Source organism: Leopardus geoffroyi, chromosome A1 (assembly GCF_018350155.1).
Source record: "Leopardus geoffroyi isolate Oge1 chromosome A1, O.geoffroyi_Oge1_pat1.0, whole genome shotgun sequence".
NCBI lineage: Eukaryota > Metazoa > Chordata > Mammalia > Carnivora > Felidae > Leopardus > Leopardus geoffroyi.
The window spans coordinates 106213066-106225656 of record NC_059326.1 but is presented as its reverse complement, the minus strand read 5'-3'; the positions used below and the strand labels follow the sequence as shown (position 1 = coordinate 106225656).

At 40.6% G+C, this 12591-nt stretch overlaps 1 non-coding gene across 1 annotated transcript; it reads right to left on the bottom strand.

Moving 5' to 3' along the window:
- Positions 1–9264: 9264 nt before the first annotated feature.
- On the bottom strand, positions 9265–9399 carry LOC123581480. Its single transcript, XR_006703755.1, has one exon. It is a non-coding gene; the product is annotated as a U4 spliceosomal RNA (small nuclear RNA).
- Positions 9400–12591: the final 3192 nt, after the last annotated feature.

Sequence of the window (12591 nt, the reverse complement as noted above, 5' to 3'; positions counted from 1 at the left end):
AAGAGCTCACCAAACTCCACACCCAAAAAACAAATAACCCAGTGAAGAAATGGGCAGAAAACATGAATAGACACTTCTCTAAAGAAGATATCCAGATGGCCAACAGGCACATGAAAAGATGCTCAGAGTCGCTCCTCATCAGGGAAATACAAATCAAAACCACACTCAGATATCATCTCACACCAGTCAGAGTGGCCAAAATGAACAAATCAGGAGACTATAGATCCTGGAGAGGATGAGGAGAAATGGGAACCCTCTTGCACTGTTGGTGGGAATGCAAACTGGTGCAGCCGCTCTGGAAAACAGTGTGGAGGTTCCTCAAAACATTAGAAATAGACCTACCCTCTGACCCAGCAGTAGCACTGCTAGGAATTTACCCAAGGGATACAGGAGTACTGATGCATAGGGGCACTTGTACCCCAATGTTTATAGCAGCACTCTCAACAATAGCCAAATTATGGAAAGAGCCTAAATATCCATCAACTGATGAATGGATAAAGAAATTGTGGTTTATATACATGATGGAGTACTACGTGGCAATGAGAAAGAATGAAATATGGCCCTTTGTAGCAACGTGGATGGAACTGGAGAGTGTGATGCTAAGTGAAATAAGCCATACAGAGAAAGACAGATACCATATGTTTTCACTCTTAGGTGGATCCTGAGAAACTTAACAGAAACCCATGGGGGAGGGGAAGGAAAAAAAAAAGAAAAAAAAGAGGTTAGAGTGGAAGAGAGCCAAAGCATAAGAGACTCTTAAAAACTGAGAACAAACTGAGGGTTGATGGGGGGTGGGAGGGAGGGGAGGGTGGGTGATGGGTATTGAAGACGGCATCTTTTGGGATGAGCACTGGGTGTTGTATGGAAACCAATTTGACAATACATTTCATATATTGAAAAAATAAATAAATAAACAAACAGAAAAGGAATTGCCAGAAAGTCTAGAGAGCTGGACAAAGCCAAGGCAAGAGCCAAAGGAGTTCAGACACGATGAGTACAGCTAAAACCACACCTTGACCAAGCACCATGTGGAGGTAGCCATTGCTATCTTTCCAACTGTATGTGAGGTATAGTACCAGACACCCAGTTCCATGTGGCACCAGACAGGGTACACTGATGCACCAGCCAAAGGCTTTGTAAGGTGCCAGATGAATTCTTGCTCTAGACCAAGGGCCTGTAGGGTTGTACTCATCCCTCACTTCTAGGGCTTGGAGAAAGAACAGTGTTTGGACAATGGAGACTTCGTAGTAGGAGATGGGTCCTGCCTCCCCAAGCATCACGAGGTGGAGAATTCCCCAAAAGTAGGAAAGAGCTTCAATAACTAAGCAGGCGGAAGTAAAGTAAAAGGCCCAGTAGAGGGACACTTTAGATGACTTGAATTCTGTGAATTTCTCTATTTGTTAGTTTCAAGCTAATGTTTATAGATTTATTATTAAAATGTTGGGGCACCTGGGTGGCTCAGTCGGTTAAACGTCCAACTCTTGATTTCGGCTCACGTCATGATTTCTCAGGTTCGTAGGTTCGAGCCCTGTGTTGGGCAGGCTCTGTGCTGACAGTCTCTCCGTCTCTCTCCGTCTCTCTCTTCCTCTCACGAGCGTGTGCGCATGCGCACGCGCACACTCTCCCACTTTCTCTCTCTCTCAAAAATAAATAAATAAAAACGTTTAAAAAAGAAGTTATAAAATGTTTTTAAAACCTTCAAATAAGGGTTCTGCATACAGTGAGATGTGACCTCTAAATCTGTCATTAAATCAATTTAGTGAGCTGATTTTTTTCAATATGCTAGAAGGAAATACAAATGATCAACGTGCCTATCACCCAGTGTGATGAGTTTTCTTCCCTAAAACAGTTTCAGTTATGCAAATATATAGGTACATATTTATTTAATTACAATGTAAAATGCTGTGGGTCATAGTAAATAAAAGTTTGAAAACCATTGCTCCGAAGGACTGTACACTTGGGTTCAGACATTTGGAGACTAGAGAATAACTTCAGTTTTTCACGATTGTGACCTGGGAGTGGAGACAGACCGGGGGCAGAAGGGACAGATCAGGGCAGCAGAACTGAAAACATGTGGGTCACTGTCAGCGCTCTGTAAGCAATGTAATTTGAAGATGATGCAGAACAAAGGACCTAAGAACTGTCGTTGCCCTCTTCCAACTGTCCTTTACCCAAGCCCCAGATGGCTGCAACTCTTCATCCGGGTCTCAATAGTCATTCCCAGTGATTGGGGAGGCAGTGTTGGAAAGGGTTACAGCAGTGGGACGTGGTTTTTGTCATCTGAAGTTAGAATACATCATGAATTTCCCCTGGGAGAGCTTAGAGCACAATGCTAGTGTCACGTTATGCTATAATGCTGCTCTAATGAGGCGCATTATGAGTCAGGTAGGCTACACGTATTTATTATTTCTCCAATAAATATCTGCAATTTCCAAAGAACTGACAGACTTCCTAATGATTTGGCAATTTCCTCCATACTTCCAAGTGGAAGTGGAGGTTGATGAAAAGTCATGTGCACAAAAGAGGAAGTATCTCCCCGTATAAACACACGGACAGGCAGTAGAGACGTGTCAGGACCGCTTTGTCATTTGTCATTTGCACAAATTGTTATCTAGTAACACCAGACACCTTTAATGCCGTTGTACTCTGACATTACTCATTTTTAGGTCTCCCCCAAACGGAGTTATCACTAACCTGAACACATTGAGAGATAGTCTGTTCTTCCTTTTTGTAGGGGGGATAATCTCATGATATGATCACGTTGATCTTCTTGTGGTCCATGCCAGAACATCTTTTCTTGGCATTGGAGCACGCACTGAACTGCATGGTTCGTCTGCTGAATAAACACTGTTCTATACCTTAGAACTGCATAGTGTGGTGCGGTTCACAGGACAGAGAACTACAAAGAGAATCATCCCTAATATGCAAACACATTTTCTCTCACAGATCACTAGACTGTAAACTTCCAGAGAGTAAGGAATGTGATGTATTTAACTCTGAGTTCCCGGGTTGAGTATAGAGCTTGATATTCAACGGACACTCGACATATCATTCTGGAATGTGATAGCCACATTTCTCTCTGACATTTATTATTACAGGCTTTACTGATCAATCTTTACAAAAAACGTTAGGAAATAGGTTTTATCACCTTTTACACTATGCAAATGAGAAAGCTGGGGAAGGTTAAATAATTGCTCCTGTCATACAGCTCATGGGAGGTCAAGCTGGGATTTTAACCATGTAGTCTGACTCAACAGTCTGCAACCTTAATCACTGAGCAAAACTGCCTCTCTTGAAGTTGAAGTATTGTTGGAAGGCAAGAGGACCACAAGAAATACTACCAGAGGCTTTAAGAAATTATCAAAATGAGAATAGAGATAAAATTATACAATCTCCCAATAGAGTGTTGAGTGTTACTTTCCTTGCTAAAACAACTTTGCTCTCTGCCTCCCTTTAATGAAACGGTCTACAGCTTATAGTGTTATGATCTTTAGAGACCAGAATATACCTTAACAGTAGGGGTTACATAAATATAAAGTTGATTTTATTCTCATGTAAAACAAATCTGAAGGTAGGAAGTCCGTCTTATTTTTTAATGTTTATTTATTTTTGAGAGATGGTGAAGGGAGGTGCACAGAGAGAGAAGGGCACACTGGACCCAAAGTGCACTCTGCACTGACACCAGAGAACCCACGTGGGGTTCAAGCTCACAAACTGTGAGATCATGACCTGAGCTGAAGTTGGATGCCTAACTGACTGAGCCACCCAGGTGGCCTGGTAAGAAGTCCATCCCATGTTTTCATCAGAAACCCCAACTCCTGTTGTTCTCTTCTACCAGGTTAGCATAAGTTTGCTACATTCACGACACATCGAGACCTAAAACGGTCTGTGTAACTTCAGCCATTATATCTGAGTTGTGGGCCAGAAGACAAAAAGGCAGAACAATAAAAAGAAACTCCTTCCTGCAAGTCAGCTACTCTTTAAACATCCTTCACAGAAATCATACATCACACTTCTGTGGACATCTCACCAGCCAGTGCTTGGTCACATGACTGCAACTCACTTTAAGGGAGGCTGGGAAATGTGGTCTTTCCATGCATCAACAGGCTCAGCTAAAATTCAGGATACTGAACTAAGAAGGAAGGGGGATTGTGGATATGTAGGTAGACAACTAATAGTTTCTGCCACAGAGTCCCTAAATGACATGCCACCTATCTCATGAAACTTTTCCTTTAATTTCTTTTTATTTATTTTTTTTGGGGGGGGGAGGGACAGAGAGAGAGAGATTGAGAATGAGCAGAGGAGGGGCAGAGAGAGAGAGAGAGAGAGGGGGGGGAGACACAGAATCTGAAGCAGGCTCCAGGCTCTGAGCTGTCAGCACAGAGCCTGAAGCGGGCTCCAACTCACAAACCATGAGATCATGACCTGAGCTGAAGTCGGACAGGTGCCCCAACTTTCCTTTAACTTGTAATCTGATGTGATATGTCCTTACTTCAAATTCCATAGCATATCGTGTGGGCCTCCAATTACAGTTTTTATTATCTGATTTATACTGTGCTCTTGTTTTATCCTTACGATTTGATGGCCAGATCCTTGAAGTCAGACACTGCCTCGGTCCTTTATGCATTCCATGCAGCACCAAGAATACAGTCTTGAACCGAATGGAGGAGGTTCAGTGTGAATGCAAATGGCATCTTCTTTGTGCTGCAGGAAAACAAAAGAGTAGTCACACGTGATGCTAATGTTAATACACAACAGGTAGGTGATTTCCAATAAAGCAATAAGACTGTACATTTTTCAGCAAATAGAATTATTTGAGGATCTACTTTAACCTAACTACGGAGCTAAATAATAGAGATAATTTTACTGCATTGTGCAGACATGTTGGAATAACACAAAACATGAACGCTGAGCTTATAATCATTGTCATTATTCTTTCATATTATCATCCAATCATCATTGCCTTCGGGGAGCTGCCTTCTACACAAACAAGGAGGTTCACTAGTATATAAATAAATATGTGCCATATGAGCAAATCCCTGGTATTATCTGAAATAGAACAATGACACTTTAAAAAGAGAAAATAGGGGCGCCTGGATGGCTCAGTCAGTTGAGCGTCTCGGTCTTGATTTAGGCTCAGGTCATAATATCTTAGTTCATGGGATCGAGCCCCATGCTGGGCTCTGAGCTGATAGTGCAGAGCTTGTTTCGGATTCTCTCTCTCCCACTCTTGCTCTCTGCCCCTCCCCCACTCACATACTCACAATCTCTCTCTCTCTCTCAAATAAATAAATAATCATTAAAAATAAAATAAAATAAAATAAAATAAAATAAAATAAAATAAAAAGATAAAATACCATAAAAATGAAGGAGAAGTTTTTCCTCAGAAAGTGATTTTAGAAAAGGTGAGAATACTAGATCTCTCTTTTAAAAAAACTTGTTTTTTTTGAGACATAATTGACATAAAACATTACATCAGTTTTAGGTGTACTACATGATGATTCAATATATGTATATGTATCAGAATAATCACCTCAATAAGTCTAGTTAACATTCATCACCACATAGAGTTATAAAATTTTTTCTTGTGCTGAGGACTTTTAAGATTTACCCTCTTAGCAACTTTACGTATACAATATGGTATTATTACCTATGGTCATCATGTTGTACACAATGTACAATGTACTTTACTTCATCAGAAATTATTTTTTTTTTAAACTGGAAGTTTATGCCTTTTGACCAAATGCACCCATTTCACCTATCACCTACATCCCGATATGTTCTCTGTACTTGTGAGCTCAGTTTTTGTTTTTCTTTTAGATTGCACATATAAGACAGATCATACAGTATTTCTCTTTCTCTGACTTATTTCACTTAGCATAATGCCCACATATGTGTGGGTTTATTTCTGTACTGTCTTTTCTGTTCCATTGACTGATGCATCTGGTTTTTCTTTTTTTAAGTTTATTTATTTATTTTGAGAGAGAGAAAGCACAAGCAAAGGAGGGGCAGAGAAACTGGGACAGGGAATCCCAAGCAGGCTCCAGGATGTCAGCTGCAGAGCCCAGCATGGGGCTCGATCTCACAAACTGTGAGATCATGAGCTGAGGCAAGATCAAGAGTCACATGCTTAACTGACTGAGCCACCCAGGGGCCCGTTTTTTTTTGGGGGGGGGCGGGGTTTTTCGGTTGTTGTTTTTTTAGGCTTATTATTTATTTAAGCAATGTTTACACCCAATGTGGGGCTTGAACTCACGACCCCGAGATCAAGAGTCACATGCTGTTCTGATGGAGCCACCCACACCTACATAACTGTTTTTATGCAAATGCCATATTGGATAGCAGAGGAGTTAGAACTGTGGTATAACCTGTATGTACAATTTGTCAAGGACTTTGACGGTCAGTAACTATGTTGAGCGTGTATTCAACTAAGTCAATATGTGTATCTTCTTTGAAGAACTATCTATTCGGATCTTTTGTCCTTTGGTTTTGTAGATACAAAAAGAATTATTTCAGCTTATTCATTGTTCCAGTTTTATTAGGGTATAATTGACAAAACCATATATATTTCAAGTGTACAACATGATGATTTGATACGTGTGTACATTGTGAAATGATTACCACAATGAAGTTCATTTTATAATAGTATTTAAAAAAAAATTTTTTTTTTAATGTTTATTTATTTTTGAGACAGAGAGAGACAGAGGATGAATGGGGGAGGGTCAGAGAGAGGGAGACACAGAGTCCGAAACAGGCTCCAGGCTCCGAGCTGTCAGCACAGAGGCCGACGCGGGGCTCGAACCCACGGACCGCAAGATCATGACCTGAGCCGAAGTCGCCCGCCCAACCGACTGAGCCACCCAGGCACCCCTATAATAGTATTTTTTAAACTAGGCTTCTATTAACCTTATTTTATGTTTCTCGGATTTTGTTTTGGCTTTTTTCCGTTTACACTTTAAGCATTTGAGTCATGTTGCTGTATTTTATACAAGCTAACTCAACTGATTTTGAGTCAAAGATGAGTATAAATAAAGAAATAACTAATCCAGGTATGCACTGACCTAGTTGTTTGCATAGAGCGGAGAACATTTTGACTTTCCTCGTGATAATGATGTCAAAAACCGACCTCTGTGCTCCGGAGTCCAAATACGTAAGGTGAAGACAGTTTGGGCATAAAGAGGAACAAGAGCTTCATTGCTTTGTGGGGAAAAGGAGATGGCAGCAGACTAAGGCCTTCAAAGCTACTAGCCCCTGCCAACCAAGGGGCCGTGGGGTTTTATAGGAGGTGGAGAATCTAGCCGGTTTCAGCAGGAATTGTGTTTGTGCAGCCAGCCTCCTTGCTCTTGTTTTCAGAGTGGTACTGGGCTCCTGAAACAAAAGCCTCAGAAGGGAGGAGGGGAGGTTTAAGGCATAGAGGGAAAAAGTTACTTAGGTTAAAAATCAAGGGGCGCCTGGGTGGCTCAGTCAGTTAAGCATCCAACTTCAGTTCAGGTCATGATCTCGAGACTTGTGAGTTTGAGCCCCGCGTCAGGCTCTGTGCTGACAGCTCAGAGCCTGGAACCTCAGAGTCTGATTCTGTCTCCCTCTCTCTCTGCTCCTCCCTGTTCACACACACACACACTCTCTCAAAAATGAATAAACATTAAAAAAAAAAAAGAGAGACTTGATTTTGGCTCAGGTCATGATTTCATGACCATGTTGCTGAGAGTGGAACCTACTTAATATTCTCAGCCCCACTCTCTATCTCTCTCCCCCTTCCCCCCCACCCCCATTCAAGCTCTTCTCCCCACTTGAGCTCTCTTGCTCTCTAAAATAAATAAATAAAAATGTTTCCAAAAATTGAGCCTCCTGGAAGCATTAATGCAGCCATTTTGATTTTTGTTCAACTTCATGCTTTTAAGTGGTTTCTATCACATCGCAAATTTTCTTTCCCTACCCACATTTAAGTCACATTTACATCTTCATGAAGACAGAGCAATTGTAAATATAATCTGCTCCAATGTGTGTATCTCATATATACTAAACTACCAACTGGCACATCTTAAAAACTTGTTTTTATTTTAATAGTTCACAGCAATAGGCTTAATATCTTTTATTGCTTATATCTGTTAGCCATTTGGTTATAGTAATTTTTAAAACTTTTATGACTTCAGAAATAAAGGTAATAAAATAAAAATAAACATTTATCTGTGGGAGCAATTACATTACAGAACGACTGGTATTTTTTAATCCTTCTACACAGTGTATATTAAGCATCAATTAAGGAAATAGAATTCTTAGCACAAAAGGAGAATATTTCTCTACCTCAAGTACATATTTCACTTCAGTTTGATAATTCTTGATTTTTAGGAATTGAACAAATAACTTGAGACATTCTGTGTTAAACAAGGATAATTGTTAAGCATGAAATGTTTGCCTGAAGTGGTCATTTCTTTTCAAATCCACATGGAATTCACTGACACTATGTAATTAAATACCACACCTCCCATCTCTCTCTCTGCTTCTCATTTTATTCTAATTTAGGAACAACTTGCATGATTAAGAAGTTTCTTCCAGTAAGTTCTGGGATGACTACTAAAAACACAGTGACCATGTTCCTATAGAATGGGGAAGTTCTGCCATTAATTGTGTAACAAACCAAGGGTGAACTTGACAGGCAGGGCTCCTGAACTGGGCACAGGATACGGGGCAATGAACTCTGCTTTTCACAGACATTGGTTGTCAACCAGGGAGATTTTGCCCTGATTTTGCAATATGTTCACAACGTTCTTCATTGTTACAACTAAGGTTTCAGGTAGCCAGGAGGGGTGGAGGTGGGGGGCGGGGGATAGTGGAGGGGCAGATACACCACTAGCATCTAGTGGGCAAAGGTCAGGCATGTTGCTAAACATGCTACAATGTGCAGGACACAAAGAATTTTTGGTCTCAAAATGTCAATAGGGTCCCTCCCACTTGAGAAACTGATGCAGAGAAGAATGGCTCTATCCGCATGTCCTGCCTCTTCAGCTTCTTACTTATCAGTTGAATGCCAGACAGCATACTAGGGCTTTGACACTGCATCAGTCTCTCTTCCGACCCTATATGTATTACCTTAGCTCACTCTTACATTATCTATGCAAGGAAGTATGATGACCACAATACACTTTTCACATGTGATTCAAATTCATTACAAACTCAAAGATGCATGACGTCTGAAATATTGCTCAACTGAAATCAAGCAGCCCTGGTCCTTGTTTTTATGGAACATCACCTAAATACTAATGGTAAATTTTTATCTTAAAATATAAGGGTAAGAAAAAATATACCATTCTTTTCTCCCTCCACTCGTACATTTTCAATTAGCAATAATCGCACCTCAGATAAACCTCTTTGGCTACGATACTGCCACTGTGCAAAGCTTCACTTGTACATTTTCAACTAACCTGAATTTCAAGTGATTCCTTCTCTTCAATCCATCAACATTAGAGGGAAGATTGTTATTAAGCACTTTCAGTTAATCTAAAGATACTTCAGGAGACATCATTCTTATGATTGTCTTCCTTTGCAATAATATGCAAAATTAATATGAATAACAGAAAAAATAAACTTATCAAAAAGAGCCTAGGGGGCACCTGGGTGGCTCAGTCGGTTGAGTGTCCAACTCTTGGTTTCTGCTCAGGTCATGAACTGATGGTTTGTGAGTTTGAGTCCTGTATCGGGCTCTGTGCTGGCAGCGGGGAGCTTCCTTGGGATCCTCTCTTACTGTCTCTTTCTCACTCTACCCTGCTCTCTTTCTCTCTCAAAATAAATAAATAAACTTTTTTTTTTTAATGATGTGCTTCTTTAAAAAAAAAAAAAGAGTGTAGGGAATTGAGTAATGCAGAATAAAACAGTTATCATGAAAACAATCAGACATCTTTACTTTTAATTATATTTTCAAGCCATCCTCACTATCACTAGGTCAAGAGCACCTTTCCATTTACTCCATCAAATAGTCTCAGTTTTGCTGTGGGGCAAACAGGAATTTAGCCTAAGGTTTAGGAGAAACCTCCTATTTATATTTAATCACTGGCGAGGCAATTATAGTTTTTAAATAAAAAAAATATGAACCTGTTCCCGGAACCACAGATATTTCAAATTTATCTTATGAATGACATTTAGTGCTTTGTGATTGGTGTGTATATTTCTTCCAGGCGCTCATTTCTCTTTGTTCTGATTAGTGGCTATTTTTGCATACTCCAAACACTTCTAATAATACATATGAGCAAATATACAAAAATCATCTATTTTTAAATAATTTTTTAATGTTTATTTACTTTTGAGAGAGACAAAGAGAGAGAGAGAGAGAGAGAGAGAGAGAGAGAGCGTGAGTGGAGGAGGGGAAAATCATCTATTTTGTATCGTAATCTGTAGTTTGGATCATGTTCAGTGGGATTTCCCACAAGAATTTTTTGTATGTGAAAACTATAAAGTGGACATTTTTGTTTAAAGAAACTCATATTTTCCTTTATACCATGAACCACAATCTAGTTAACAATGGGGAAACAACTAACCATCACATGCAGGGGAAGAGGTCAAAAGCAAGAGAAGGATAAGCAAAATATAAGAATATTTCTAGGGGCGCCTGGGTGGCGCAGTCGGTTAAGCGTCCGACTTCAGCCAGGTCACGATCTCGCGGTCCGTGAGTTCGAGCCCCGCGTCGGGCTCTGGGCTGATGGCTCAGAGCCTGGAGCCTGTTTGCGATTCTGTCTCCCTCTCTCTCTGCCCCTCCCCCGTTCATGCTCTGTCTCTCTCTGTCCCAAAAATGAATAAACGTTGAAAAAAAAAAATTAAAAAAAAAAAAAAAGAATATTTCTAGTAGTTTGTTAAAAGGAAAGCTCAAGGGGAAAACCACCCTGGAGAAAGAAAGCCTTGAGAAGGAAAGGTTCCTCCTCCAGGAACATGGCAGGGATACTGCTACACAACCATCATCGTAAAATTGTAAATTATTCTGAATAAACACTTTTACGAAATGGATACACTGATTATCACAACTACCACCCACATAGCTTCATACACACCCGCTTGCTAATTGTGAAAGAGTAAATTTGGTCAATTATCCACAAGCGGCCAGGGAGTGTTGAAGAATGGCGCCTCTTATTCTGAGGTCATTTGACCTCACCTCTAAGATCTTCATTTCAAAATCTGTGAGTAACTTTTGAGACGTACAAAGTGACAGTGTTCTGACACAATCCTCAAATCGTTCCTCGTTGTCACCAAGGGGCAGAGTTCTCTAGAGGAGCGTAATGAATAAGAAACAAATTATTTGGCTTCCAAAGATTGTTGTGCCATACAAAGGTCAAGTAAAAATTCATCTTGAGAAAGAAAGACTTGCATTTTCTGCACTAGAGTCATTGTATATCCAATTTTAAGACCCTGTTAGCCAGTAAAGAAAGTCAGCACCGTACTGAGTCTCATATATAATGTAATGATTGAAAGTGTATTTTACAGTTTCTATAAAGTACTCAACACAAGCTGTGCTTCCAGGATTTGGCCTCACTAGTGTTCCTCCTCTCTCTCTCTCTCTGTCTGTCTCTCTATTCTTTAATTATATCCCATATAAAAATGTTACATATAACACGTTCAGAATAAAAAAGAGATCATCAAGTATGCTGGCATTGGGAAATGGGACAAGGCCTAAGACTTGGAAGGAATTTCTTGAACGGTTTGGTCCAACTAAAAGGCTGGAGGATTACAGACCCACGGAGTGAAATATATTTATCTTCATCTACACAAATGCTACAGGAGCTATGGGACGTCACAGTGTCTTTTCTGAGATAAATGTCAGCATGCTTTTGTGGAGACAGCCTGCCTGGGCCCTTCCTGTGGAGAGCCACAAGGATGATTCAGGTTTCCTTCTGTGTTTGCCAAAATCACCATGATTTTCCCAAATGATATTTTTACTTCACTTACCTTAACGTTCCTTCAACTGTCTTGATATTTAAAATGAAAAAGAATGAACAATTTGGAGAGGATCACGGATGGTATGTCAAGGCCAAACGGGGTATAAAATGGCTTTCTTTCCAGTTCATCCTTTCTCTTGCTCTCAGAATGCTTGCAGCTCCATGCTAGATGACCTGTTAAAGCTACGCTGCTTAGATTTCACATATTTTCTTTTTTTTTTTAAATGTTTGGGATGCCTGGGTGGCTCAGTGGTTGAGCGTCCAACTTCAGCTCAGGTCATGATCTCTCAGTGTGTAAGTTTGAGCCCCGCATCGGGCTCTGTGCCGACAGCTCGGAGCCCGGAGCCTGCTTCAGATTCTGTGTCTCCTTATCTCTCTTCCCCTCCCCCACGTGTGCTCTGTCTCTCTCTATCAAAAATAAATATAAAAAAAATTTTTTTTTAAGTGTCTAACGTTTATTCATTTTGAGAGAGATAGAGTGAGAGCAGGGGAGGGGCAGAGAGAGGAGACACAGAATCTGAAGCAGGCTCCAGGCTCCGAGCTGTCGGCACAGAGCCCCACGCAGGGCTCTAACCCACGAACCACGAGATCACGACCTGAGTGGAAGTTGGATGCTCAACGGGCTGAGCCACTCAGGCACCCCCAGATTTCACATACTTTCTAAAGGAGA